Below are 10,738 nucleotides of genomic sequence, written 5' to 3'. Positions count from 1 at the left end.
TGGAAATATTTATTTATGTATACAATTGTTATCTAATACATAAATACAAGCAAATTCTCCTGACTTTTAACTTCAGGAAGGAGAGTAATTTGTGTCCATATTACTTGGAAATTAGATGTAAGCCTATAGCCTAAGGATATGAGGATGCAAGTCATGGGATGTGAGTTTGAAAGCGTATTTTGCCGACAGGGCATGTGACTGTGGCCAGGGCGAAGTCAGACGCACAAAGTGGGAGTTTGACACTTGTTGCATGTGATTGGTCTATTCAATTTCAGTTCACCGAAGACGTCTCATTTCCTTTCCCATTTCACTACCTTGATGTAACTTCCCGCTACCTATATCGCCGCCGAAGTTGGCCCTTGTATAGAATTCAGTAGTTAAAATAAATGTTGAAAAGCCAAACAAGTCGAAGAGATCTCTTCTTCTTCTCTTTTCTTTCTGGATTGCAGAGTGTCATGACATGACGTGAGCTAACCGGATAGCTAGAAGGACTAGGCTATTTTCTGATGAAGGCCTAAAAGTTTGCCAATAATTGCATAGCCTGTTACTCATGTCATTAAAACCATATGTGAATTAACTTAATTTCATTGCCTATAGTTAGAGACTTGAGAGATGCAAGTCCGCAGATCAGTTTATTATTATTTGTTGACGTCAAACCTGAAGAGGAACACAACAAGTTCTTCCAATTGCTGTTCCGCAGTTTACTCTCATGGAGGTTTTTCTTCTCATGCCCTGATAGTTCTGCTTCATTTGCTCATCAACAATATAACTCTCACTAACTTGATGTGAGGGGCCTTGATTAATTTGCGGGGGCCCTACACAAAGTGCGTAGTAGGCCTAACAAAAACAGGAACAGAAGCAAATCCGTGGCCGCGGTGCACACCCTGACAGGAAAAGCAGACGTGTTTGTATTGACCAATCAGCCTAAGCCACAACCCAGTATAGCTACACTGGGAACCACAGCACATGAACTACTGAAGAGTCAGGCTATTAGCAGCTAAGCCCAGCCACAGAAATTGATATAATATCAGAAGAAAGAGGAATAGGTGGTTACTTACAGTAAAACTTTTCACAGTGGATTAAGGAAAGCTTGTTACACATAACAAAAGAATGCATATGTGCACATACACACATGGGTGGGTGTGTCCCTTTAGTGACATTACTTTTTCCCTCCAGCACTGACTCCTATTCGACTCATTGTCCACTTTCCATGTCATGGACTGTCAGCCCTGTCATGTTAATATCATCAATAACATCAAAGAGGAACTTGTGGTTGGGTACAGAGGAAGTGAATAAAGGGAAGTTGTGCTTGATTGGCCAGACAACTGTAAGGCCGCTATCAAAAGCAACCTGGGCTTCCATAGCACCTCAGCAGTACCACAGGCTAATTGCCTCCATACCACACTACATTGATGCAGTCATTTGTGCAAAAGCAGCCTGACCAAGTTATGAGTGTCTAAAAGAACTATTTAAGATTAGTCATTAGTTAATTTAGTTATCAAAAGGTCGACATTTCTGTATTGTAACCTCTTTATTTGAATATTTTGAGATACTGATTTTTGGTTTTCATGAGCTGTAAGCTGTAATCATCAAAATCAAAACAAAAATGGCTTGACATATTTCACTTGATATCTATTGAATCTAGAATACATGAAAGATTCACTTTTTGAAATAAATTAGGGAGGGAAATTAACTTTTTTGAGACCCAACTTATTTGAAGTTCTTTTTTGTCCCTCCCAAGCCTTTTAAAGACATTTTTGATGATACTGGACCTCATGTCTTAAATGCCATTAATAGCAGCCTTATGACAGGTATTGTACCAGCTAAATTTACAGTACAGCCTCTGATTAAAAAGCCGAATCTAGACACTGAAGTCCTCTCCAATTTTAGACCCATTTCCAAACTCCCATCCCTTTCCAAAGTTGAGCTTACACAGCTGCAATCTTTTTTAGACACGCAAGGCATTTTTTGATGTGTTCCAGTCTGGTTTTAAGTCTGGCTCCTTCACAGTACGGAAACTGCATTACTTAGTTTGTAAAGATATTTTATTAGCTACTGATGCTGATATGCTCATCCTGTTAGATCTCACAGCAGCCTTTGATACAGTTGATCATACCATCCTTCTCCTCTTGAGCAGTGTGTTGGTATTAAAGGAGACATATTATACCTCTTTTTAAACAAGTTAGAATAGGTCTATGGGCTATACAAAACATGTTCATAAAGTTTTTTGCACAAAATCAATCTCACATAAAGAGATCTCTGCAGCCTCTATTCTTGCCAGCTTCAGTCCCTTTCAGAATGAGCCGTTTAAGGACTCTGTCACTTTTATGCAAATAAGCTACTGCTGGCCACGCCCCACCTGTCAGATGTTTACGCTGTTCATTTTCGTCACGTGAAAACCTCCACTGCTTGGGTGAAAATGACAGAATACAGAGGCGCACTCTAGCCCAACATTTTCGACCCAGAGTCGGACCCAGATCAAGATGAAGAGGAGCCACCTGCAAAAACACCTTCACGAATGCTGCAAGCAGTTTCTAAATGGTTTGTTAACTTTTTAAATCAATGTCTTTGCTATCTCTCCTACATGCCAAATTAGTCTTGGCTATTAGCCTTTACCCTGTTCAGCCTGTTACGAAGTAAACGTAATGTAATTTTGCGTGACAAAGCCAGTCTTTTTACAATATTTAACATTTGCTTGTATTTGAAACTTCACTAGATTCACAGCACTTGATTAGCTTTTATTACAGTGCATGCAGATGCGCTGTATTGTTATTCCACGGGCTTCTTCTGACTTATTACAGTGCATGAAAATGCACTGTACTGTTCTTCCTAGGCAACTTATTCTTATTACAGTGCATGAAAATGCACTGTACTGTTCTTCCTAGGCAACAACAACTTCTTTTTTTCTTCTTCTTATTATTCCGCTTACCACTTTTTCCGTACGCAATTTCTCTTGAACAGTTAAACTTAGAAATTTCATTCAAACTTTGTAACGTAGGTCTTCAAACAGATCAGGTTGGTATGTCTTTTCAACTTTGAAACTTTTATACTTTTTAAACTATTAAAGAAAAACTTTTTAAAAATCCCCATAGACTTAACATTGCTGATTATGAAATCATAATACGGCCATTAAGCAATTAGAATCCTATGGCAGGTGTTCAGGCAGGTGTGCAGCCTCAGGCTTTAAGCATACAATCTGGGTCAATTAAGACTACACATCCTATTTAACTGTTTCCTCTGCCCAAAACTGTTTCAAAATAAAAGTCCTCACTACAATAATCCACTGTTAAACAATGTAACCCATTAAACTACTGAACTTTTTACATTCAACTTTTAAACGGTCTACTTTTAAACTATCATTAAACTATCTATCTATTAAACTAGCTGTCTATCAACAACTTTTAAACTATCTACATTCAACTTTTAAACTTTTAAACTATATACATTCAACTTTTAAACAGTCTACCTTTAAACTAGTATTAAACTATCTATTAAACTAGCTGTCTATCAACAACTTTTAACTTGTCATCAACTATGTCAACACTTGTCATCAACTATGACTCCTACCCACTGTAGCTAGTTAGCATGGTTAGCATAGTTAGCATGTTAGCATTGTTAGCATTTTTAGTAAAACTGCTAAAAATGATTAGCTAGGTTAGCCAAGTCACATGGTTAGCATAGTTAACATGTTAACATGTTAGTTAGCATAGTTAGCATAACTAATAAAATGATTAGCTAGGTTAGCTAAGTCACATGGTTAGCATAGTTAGCATGTTATCATGATAATTTGCATAGTTAGCATAACTACTAAAAATGATAAGCTAGGTTAGCTAAGTCACATGGTTAACATAGTTAGCATGTTAGCATTGCTAACATAGTTAGCATGTTTAGCAAAACTGCTAGAAAACGTTTGTTAAGTTAGTTAAGTAGCATGGTTAGCATAGTTAGCATTGCTAGCATAGTTAGCATGTTTAGCAAAACTGCTAGAAAACGTTAGCTAAGTAGCATGGTTAGCATATTTAAAAATCTTAGCATAACTGCTAGCAAACATTAGAGCCATTCCAACTTTCAGTTATCGTCAAATATCTACCTATACACAGCCATTAAACTATTTGAATATCAACATTCATTAAACTTCCAGTCTGTCAACAACTTTTAAACAATTTACCTTTAAACGGTCTACTTTTAAACTATCATTAATCTATCAACAACTTTTAAACTATCTACATTCAGCTTTTAAACAGTCTACTTTTAAACTATCAACTTTTATTAAGCTATGCAACCACCATGTCTATCCTAGCATCACCGTAGTAACCATCTCTGTATTATCTGTTTTAACTATACATGATATTTTACATCACAACTTTAGCATTTTCATGCACTGGTAATTCCTTGGAATTGCATTTCTAGTTCTCTATTATTATTATTCTTCCAGGCCCTAATTTGACTCGAACCGCTTATCGTAGAAACTTGGTTCAAACTTTGACACATAGCTCTTGAACCAAATTTTCGTTCTATGACTTTTCATATTTCGACTTTTACTTTTTGAGATATTAAATAAAAACTAAACTTAAAATTCCCATAGACTTAACATTGGCTTTATGAAATCATAATAGGCTATTAAGGAATTAGAATGCAATCAACTGAACCTGTGCTCTCTCACTGACTGCCTGCAGCAACTTCAATGGAACCTCTTCTCCAGAGAGGGTTCAAGCGGAGCGAGAGGCGCAAACGTTCGACAATTTCCGCGTTCGATTATTGCAAGGGGGAGGGGGGGAAATCCCCCTTTATGCAGACCAGAGTAAGCCCTTGCTGCACTAATGTCAATGGAGACTTGTGGAATTTTACCAATAAATTGGTCATTTTGTCTTTCTGGATTTGTTGAGGGTTTTTTGGAAAATTGTGTCATAATCTGTAAGTGTTTGGGATCATTTCAAGCCTAATAGTGTAATTTTTTAGTGTTCGGATTTGTAATAAAATAACTTAATATTAAACCATGCTGCTGCCAGTTACTGTCCGGTTGTTAGCATGCTAGCTAGCCTCTTAGCTAAGGTAACATTTTAAACGGAGAAGTGTAATTTCTTTGAAATGACAACTAGCTGAATAACACTACTGACATTAGTTAAAGTGGATAGTCTATACTCAAGCGAATTTGCAACAGTATATTAAGTTTAAGCGAAGTCCTTCAACTACTAGTCACTTGTTAGCGCATAGCTGTATTGCCATAGCTACTACCATCCACTTGTATAGCATTTTAAGCTAGCGTTAGCTAGCTAGCTAGCTCGGTTCACATGACTTAAATTATTCATATCATTTCCTTAAGAATGATTCATTGGTATCATACATGATTATGGACAATAATACTGTGAACACAATTATGTTTATCTGTTGTTATTGCTTATTAAGAGAGAAAGTTTATTTAGTGACGTAGGGTGACACTCCCACTTATGCAGACCGGAACTGTCCCGTTTTGCTCCCATAGTAACGAATTACGTTGCTCTATCTTGCTAGTAATCAAGGATCTTTGTCTTCTCTGTGTCCCTCTCCATTCAACTGAATAGCTCACTTCTCATCCCAACTTTCTTTCACTTCCTTTTCTTCACTTTCCCTCATTTTCTCTATCCCTCTCTATTTGTCCCAATTTCAATAACTTTTAACTATTCTTACTTTTTTTTTACTATTTACACATTATAAAGCATGGTAACCACTATAATGACCCTAGCAACAACCTAGCAACCACTTTTATAGCATAGCAACCACCATCATTATCCTAGCAACAGCCTAGCAACCACCTTAAATATCCTAGCAACAACCTAGCAACCACTTTTATAGCATAGCAACCACTAAAATTACCCTAGCAACAGCCTAGCAACCGCCTTAAATACCCTAGCAACAACCTAGCAACCACTTTTATAGCATAGCAACCACTATCATTACCCTAGCAACAGCCTAGCAACCGCCTTAAGTACCCTAGCAACAACCTAGCAACCAATTTTATAGCATAGCAAAAACTATAATTACCTTAGCAACAGCCTAGCAACCACCTTAAGTACCCTAGCAACAACCTAGCAACCACCTAGCAACCACATTTATAGCATAGCAACCACTATAATTACCCTAGCAACAATCTAGCAACCACTATAATTACCCTAGCAACCAACCCAGCAACAACTTTGCATGCACTGTATTTCCTTCAGGAAATGCTTTTCTAGTTATTATTATTATTTTAATTATTATATAGGTGTGCTTGTGGAAATTGTTGGGCAATGCCAACTGAGGCAGAGTATATGCTGCCAGGAGATTACACAGGTAACTTTTCTAAGCTACAGAAAGGCCTGCAAATATGTTACCGTGTTACTAACTTATTTACAAATGAGCTAGCGAGTATGCTGCCATATTACTCACTCATTTACGAATAATGCTAGGGACTGTGCTAGCATAGCACTCACCTTACCATACCATTATAGATCACACGACGTCTGCAGCAGACGGGTTTATACTGTGTAATGTCATAGCAGAGGAATCTACATGTTACACCACTGATTTTGTTGCGCCTTACCATCGTCTGAGGGCCATCAAGAAACAGATGTTTTTGGCTCACACATACGGCCATGACTGGTCACACGTCCTACACTGGGGGTACAACACCTCAGATTCATTTCATGTCTCTGTGTGTGAAATTGTAAAATGTATAGCTGTCAGTCTAGAGAATACATTCAAAATAGGCCACATCATAGCGCTCTATACATATGTGACTGATATCTGTATCATTAAACAACATAGAAATGAAGCTGTGGATGTCTATGCGGTTGTGAATAGCTTAGTGGATTTCCTACTTGTTAAGAACTTTGACGCGTGTGTTAAATTTTTAAACTACCTCGATTCACTACCGTTGATGGATATGTGATTCTGTTTGACTAATAAAAGATCGTGAACGCATGTCATGGTCCGTCATTACTTGTGTGGGGTGCAACATGGAGGATCTTCTAAATACAACCTACTACACACCTTCAAGTGAGGGTTCTTATGGTGGTAAAACTAGGTTAAAAGAAGCGGTCTTTAAAAATACAGGGGCACATCTGCCCGATAAGGATGTCACCGAATGGTTGTCAGGAGAGGATGCTTACACGCTTCATAAACCTGTACGTGTCAACTACAAACGGAATAGAGTAATTGTGTATGGTATCGACAAACAATTCCAAGCGGATCTGGTTGACATGTCCATGTACTCCAAAGAGAATGACAATGCTAAATATATGCTGACTTGTATTGATGTCTTTAGCAAATATGCCTGGGCGTGTATTTTGAAAAGTAAAACAGGGAGGGAGGTAGCAGCGGCTTTTGAATCAATCATAGAAGAGGGTCGTATACCCGAAAAGTTGCAGACTGACCGCGGGAAGGAATTTTTTAATCACCATTTTCAGAGAGTAATGAGTAGAAACAACATCCATCATTTTGCCACGGGGAGCGAATTAAAAGCCTGTGTCGTGGAATGATTCAACAGAACTATTAAATCAAGAATGTGGCGTTATCTGACAGCTGCCAACTCTAAACGCTACTGTGATCTTACCTGATATGGTATCGTCTTATAATAACAGCTATCATCGTAGTATCAAAATGAGACCTGTGGATGTGACAAAAGAAAACGAAAATGTTGTGTTTAAAAACCTGTATGGTGGCCTGTAAGACTACTGCTGCCAAAAAATCTGTGTTCAAATTCAAAATAGGAGATCTTGTTAGGGTATCTAAGGTCAGAGGCGCATTCACAAAGGGTTATGAGGAAAACTACACACGGGAGTTTTTCACAATAGCGGAGTGTGTACCTCGAAACCCTCCTGTTTACAGGTTGAAAGACTATGATGGAGACATGTTAGAAGGGACCTTTTATGAAGAGGAGTTGCAAAAAATCCTCATAAACAGGGATAAGGCATTCAAAGTGGAAAAGATTTTGGAAAGAAAAAGAGTGGGTAGGACTCGTATGGTATTGGTGAAATGGTTAGGTTGGCCATCAAAATTTAACTCATGGGTCCCCGCAAAAGATGTCGTTGATGCTTAAAAAATGCCTTTTAAATCACTGCACAACTTACGTATCCTTATTCACACCAGCGACATCATGGAGGACGAAGGTTTTTATGTGACTTTACCAAGCAATGCATGTCGTGATATCTACCCCGACAATAGAATATCCAGCTACAGAACTAAACTTGCAAAAACACTAACACTAAGGGGGGCCTGGGAGGTCGCTTTAATCGAGTTTATGTATCCCATGGGTGAATGAACATGGGTTCCATTTCAGAAAAAACATTCAAAATTTACAATTACCGATACAACTACTAACATCCTTATTGTTGGTGAACTTCGTGAAGCTTTCTACAATAGCATTGCTGATATCATAGAAGAAATCAATAGAATCGGGTCCCATATACAGTTTACCTATGATGAACTACTTCACAAAGTCTGTGTGACATCATCCGAAAGTGGTGTTTCGTTAACATTCCGAGGGAAGCTAGCCAGGATTCTAGGTTTTGAAGAAATGGTTCCATTTGTAGTACCTCCCGGAAGCGTCGGTAGATACGCCCCACACATTGCTGAATTGTATGGCGGTGAATATGCGCTGTTTGTCTATACAGACATTATAGACCACCAAGTTGTAGGCGACTATTATGTACCCCTCCTGCGATGTGTAGAAATAACGGGGGAAACAAAAAATATAGTCACAATCGGCTACGACAAACCACACTACGCACGTGTGTCTAAATCACACATTGACGACATTACCATAGAGGTGAAAAGTGATCAGAATCACAACGTGGCATTCAAGTACGGCAAAGTAATTACAAAACTCCATTTCAGACCTGTAAAACAAATTCCAAGAATTTAAAAATGAAACAATTTAATCCCTACGCGGACCCACATCGTTATGTAGCATATTATCAAAACCAGGCGGGTGGACATATTGATGGTTTCGCCGGGGGGCCTGTTATGTATGGAGGATTCGGCTTGGGATCGCTCCTAAAAGGTCTGTACAGAATGGCTATGCCTCTATTACGTAGAGATATAGGCATCGCTAAACCGCATTTAAAAGCTGCTGCTAAAAATATCGTCAGCGATGTAGTGAGCAATGTCATGCAACCCCACAACGGTCAAGAGGGGTCGGGGGTGTTAGTAATGCAGCGTCGAAACATGAAACGTCCTCCGGGTGTGTGAACAGGAAGATACACAAAGAAAAACAATGTAAAGTCTAAGAAAAGATCAGTGTCGAAAAGGAAGGCGCAGAGTAAACAACGGGGTGGTAGACCTGCTAAAAAAGAGGCGTAAATCCATATTCTAACCATGGCTCTGATACACGGCATGTCGGCAGAGTGTGTCAAATCTGAGTTGGATCTTTTTACAGTGCCTATGACTCAAACGGCTATAGAGAAAAACACCTATGTTGAGATACCCCCCATATCGGCTCTGTCAGAAACTGGACCTTTGGAATCCTTCATCGCGGGGCATGGCGAAGACTATATTGATTTGAATAATTCACTATTATATACAAGGGTAAAAATCACCTTACCCAATGGGGCAGACATACCAGCGGGGGCACCTGTGGGGATGATAAACTATCCTGGCGGCTCAATTTTCTCTCAGGTCGACGTAACACTGGGGGATCGTCTCATATCACAGAGCTCAGACACATATCCATACCGGTGTATTATAGATTGTCTATTGAATTATGACCGTGAGGCCCTGGAGACAATTTTCTCAGCGGGGCTGTTTTACAAAGACACAGCTGGCCATGTGGATGACAGGAATCCTGCAGGGGCTAACGAAGGTCTCACAAAGAGAGCCGCATTTTCTGAAGAGAGCAATGTTGTGGAATTGTTAGCACCGATCCATAGCGACATATTTTTTCAAGAAAAATTGATGTTAAACCGGGATTGATATCAAAATAAGATTAACTAGAGCGAAGGATGAATTTTGTCTAATGCGTAGCGATGCTATAGCATACAAAATCAACATTCTTTCAGCAAGTCTTTTTGTGAAGAAAGTTTCTGTATCTCCGGCTGTGAGACTGGGTCATGCACTGGGTCATCATCAATACCCTATTGATAGAGTATGTCTAAAAAATGTCTCAATACCAGCTGGTACGCGGGTGGCTAATCAGGAAAACCCATTTCTGGGGCCATTACCAAAATCCATCATATTAGCCATGGTCGATAATGATGCCTATACTGGATCTTACACTAAAAACCCTTATGCGTTTAAACATTATGATCTGGAATTCCTAGCCGTTTATGCAGATGGACAGCAATACCCGTCTAAGCCGCTACAACCAAAATTTAATGAAGCATCAGCCGTACGTGAGTTTTACCAATTGGTGTTATCCACTGAAAGACACCTGAAAAACAAAGCATTGGTCATAAACCGACAAGACTTCTTAGCTGGATACAGTATGTTCGCATTTAATTTAACCCCTGACGAGGAGTGTGGGCAGCATCTCTCATTAATAAAGTCAGGCAATATCCGATTGGAAGTTTGGTTCAGACAACCGCTCCCGAATACTATAAATTTGATTGTGTATGCCGTATTTGACAGTATAATCGAGGTGTCTAATCGAAGACAGATTTTGATGGACTACTACTGAAAGATCATGAACACTGTTGAATTATCGGCTATTATGGATAATATATCCAAAAATGCATATTTTCTAGGGGTGTTGGCTTGTGATCAGCTACCTCAAACACCCGTGTAT

This window comes from Alosa sapidissima, chromosome 1, assembly GCF_018492685.1.
Source record: "Alosa sapidissima isolate fAloSap1 chromosome 1, fAloSap1.pri, whole genome shotgun sequence".
In the NCBI taxonomy this organism is placed as follows: domain Eukaryota; kingdom Metazoa; phylum Chordata; class Actinopteri; order Clupeiformes; family Clupeidae; genus Alosa; species Alosa sapidissima.
This window is presented reverse-complemented; position numbering follows the sequence as displayed.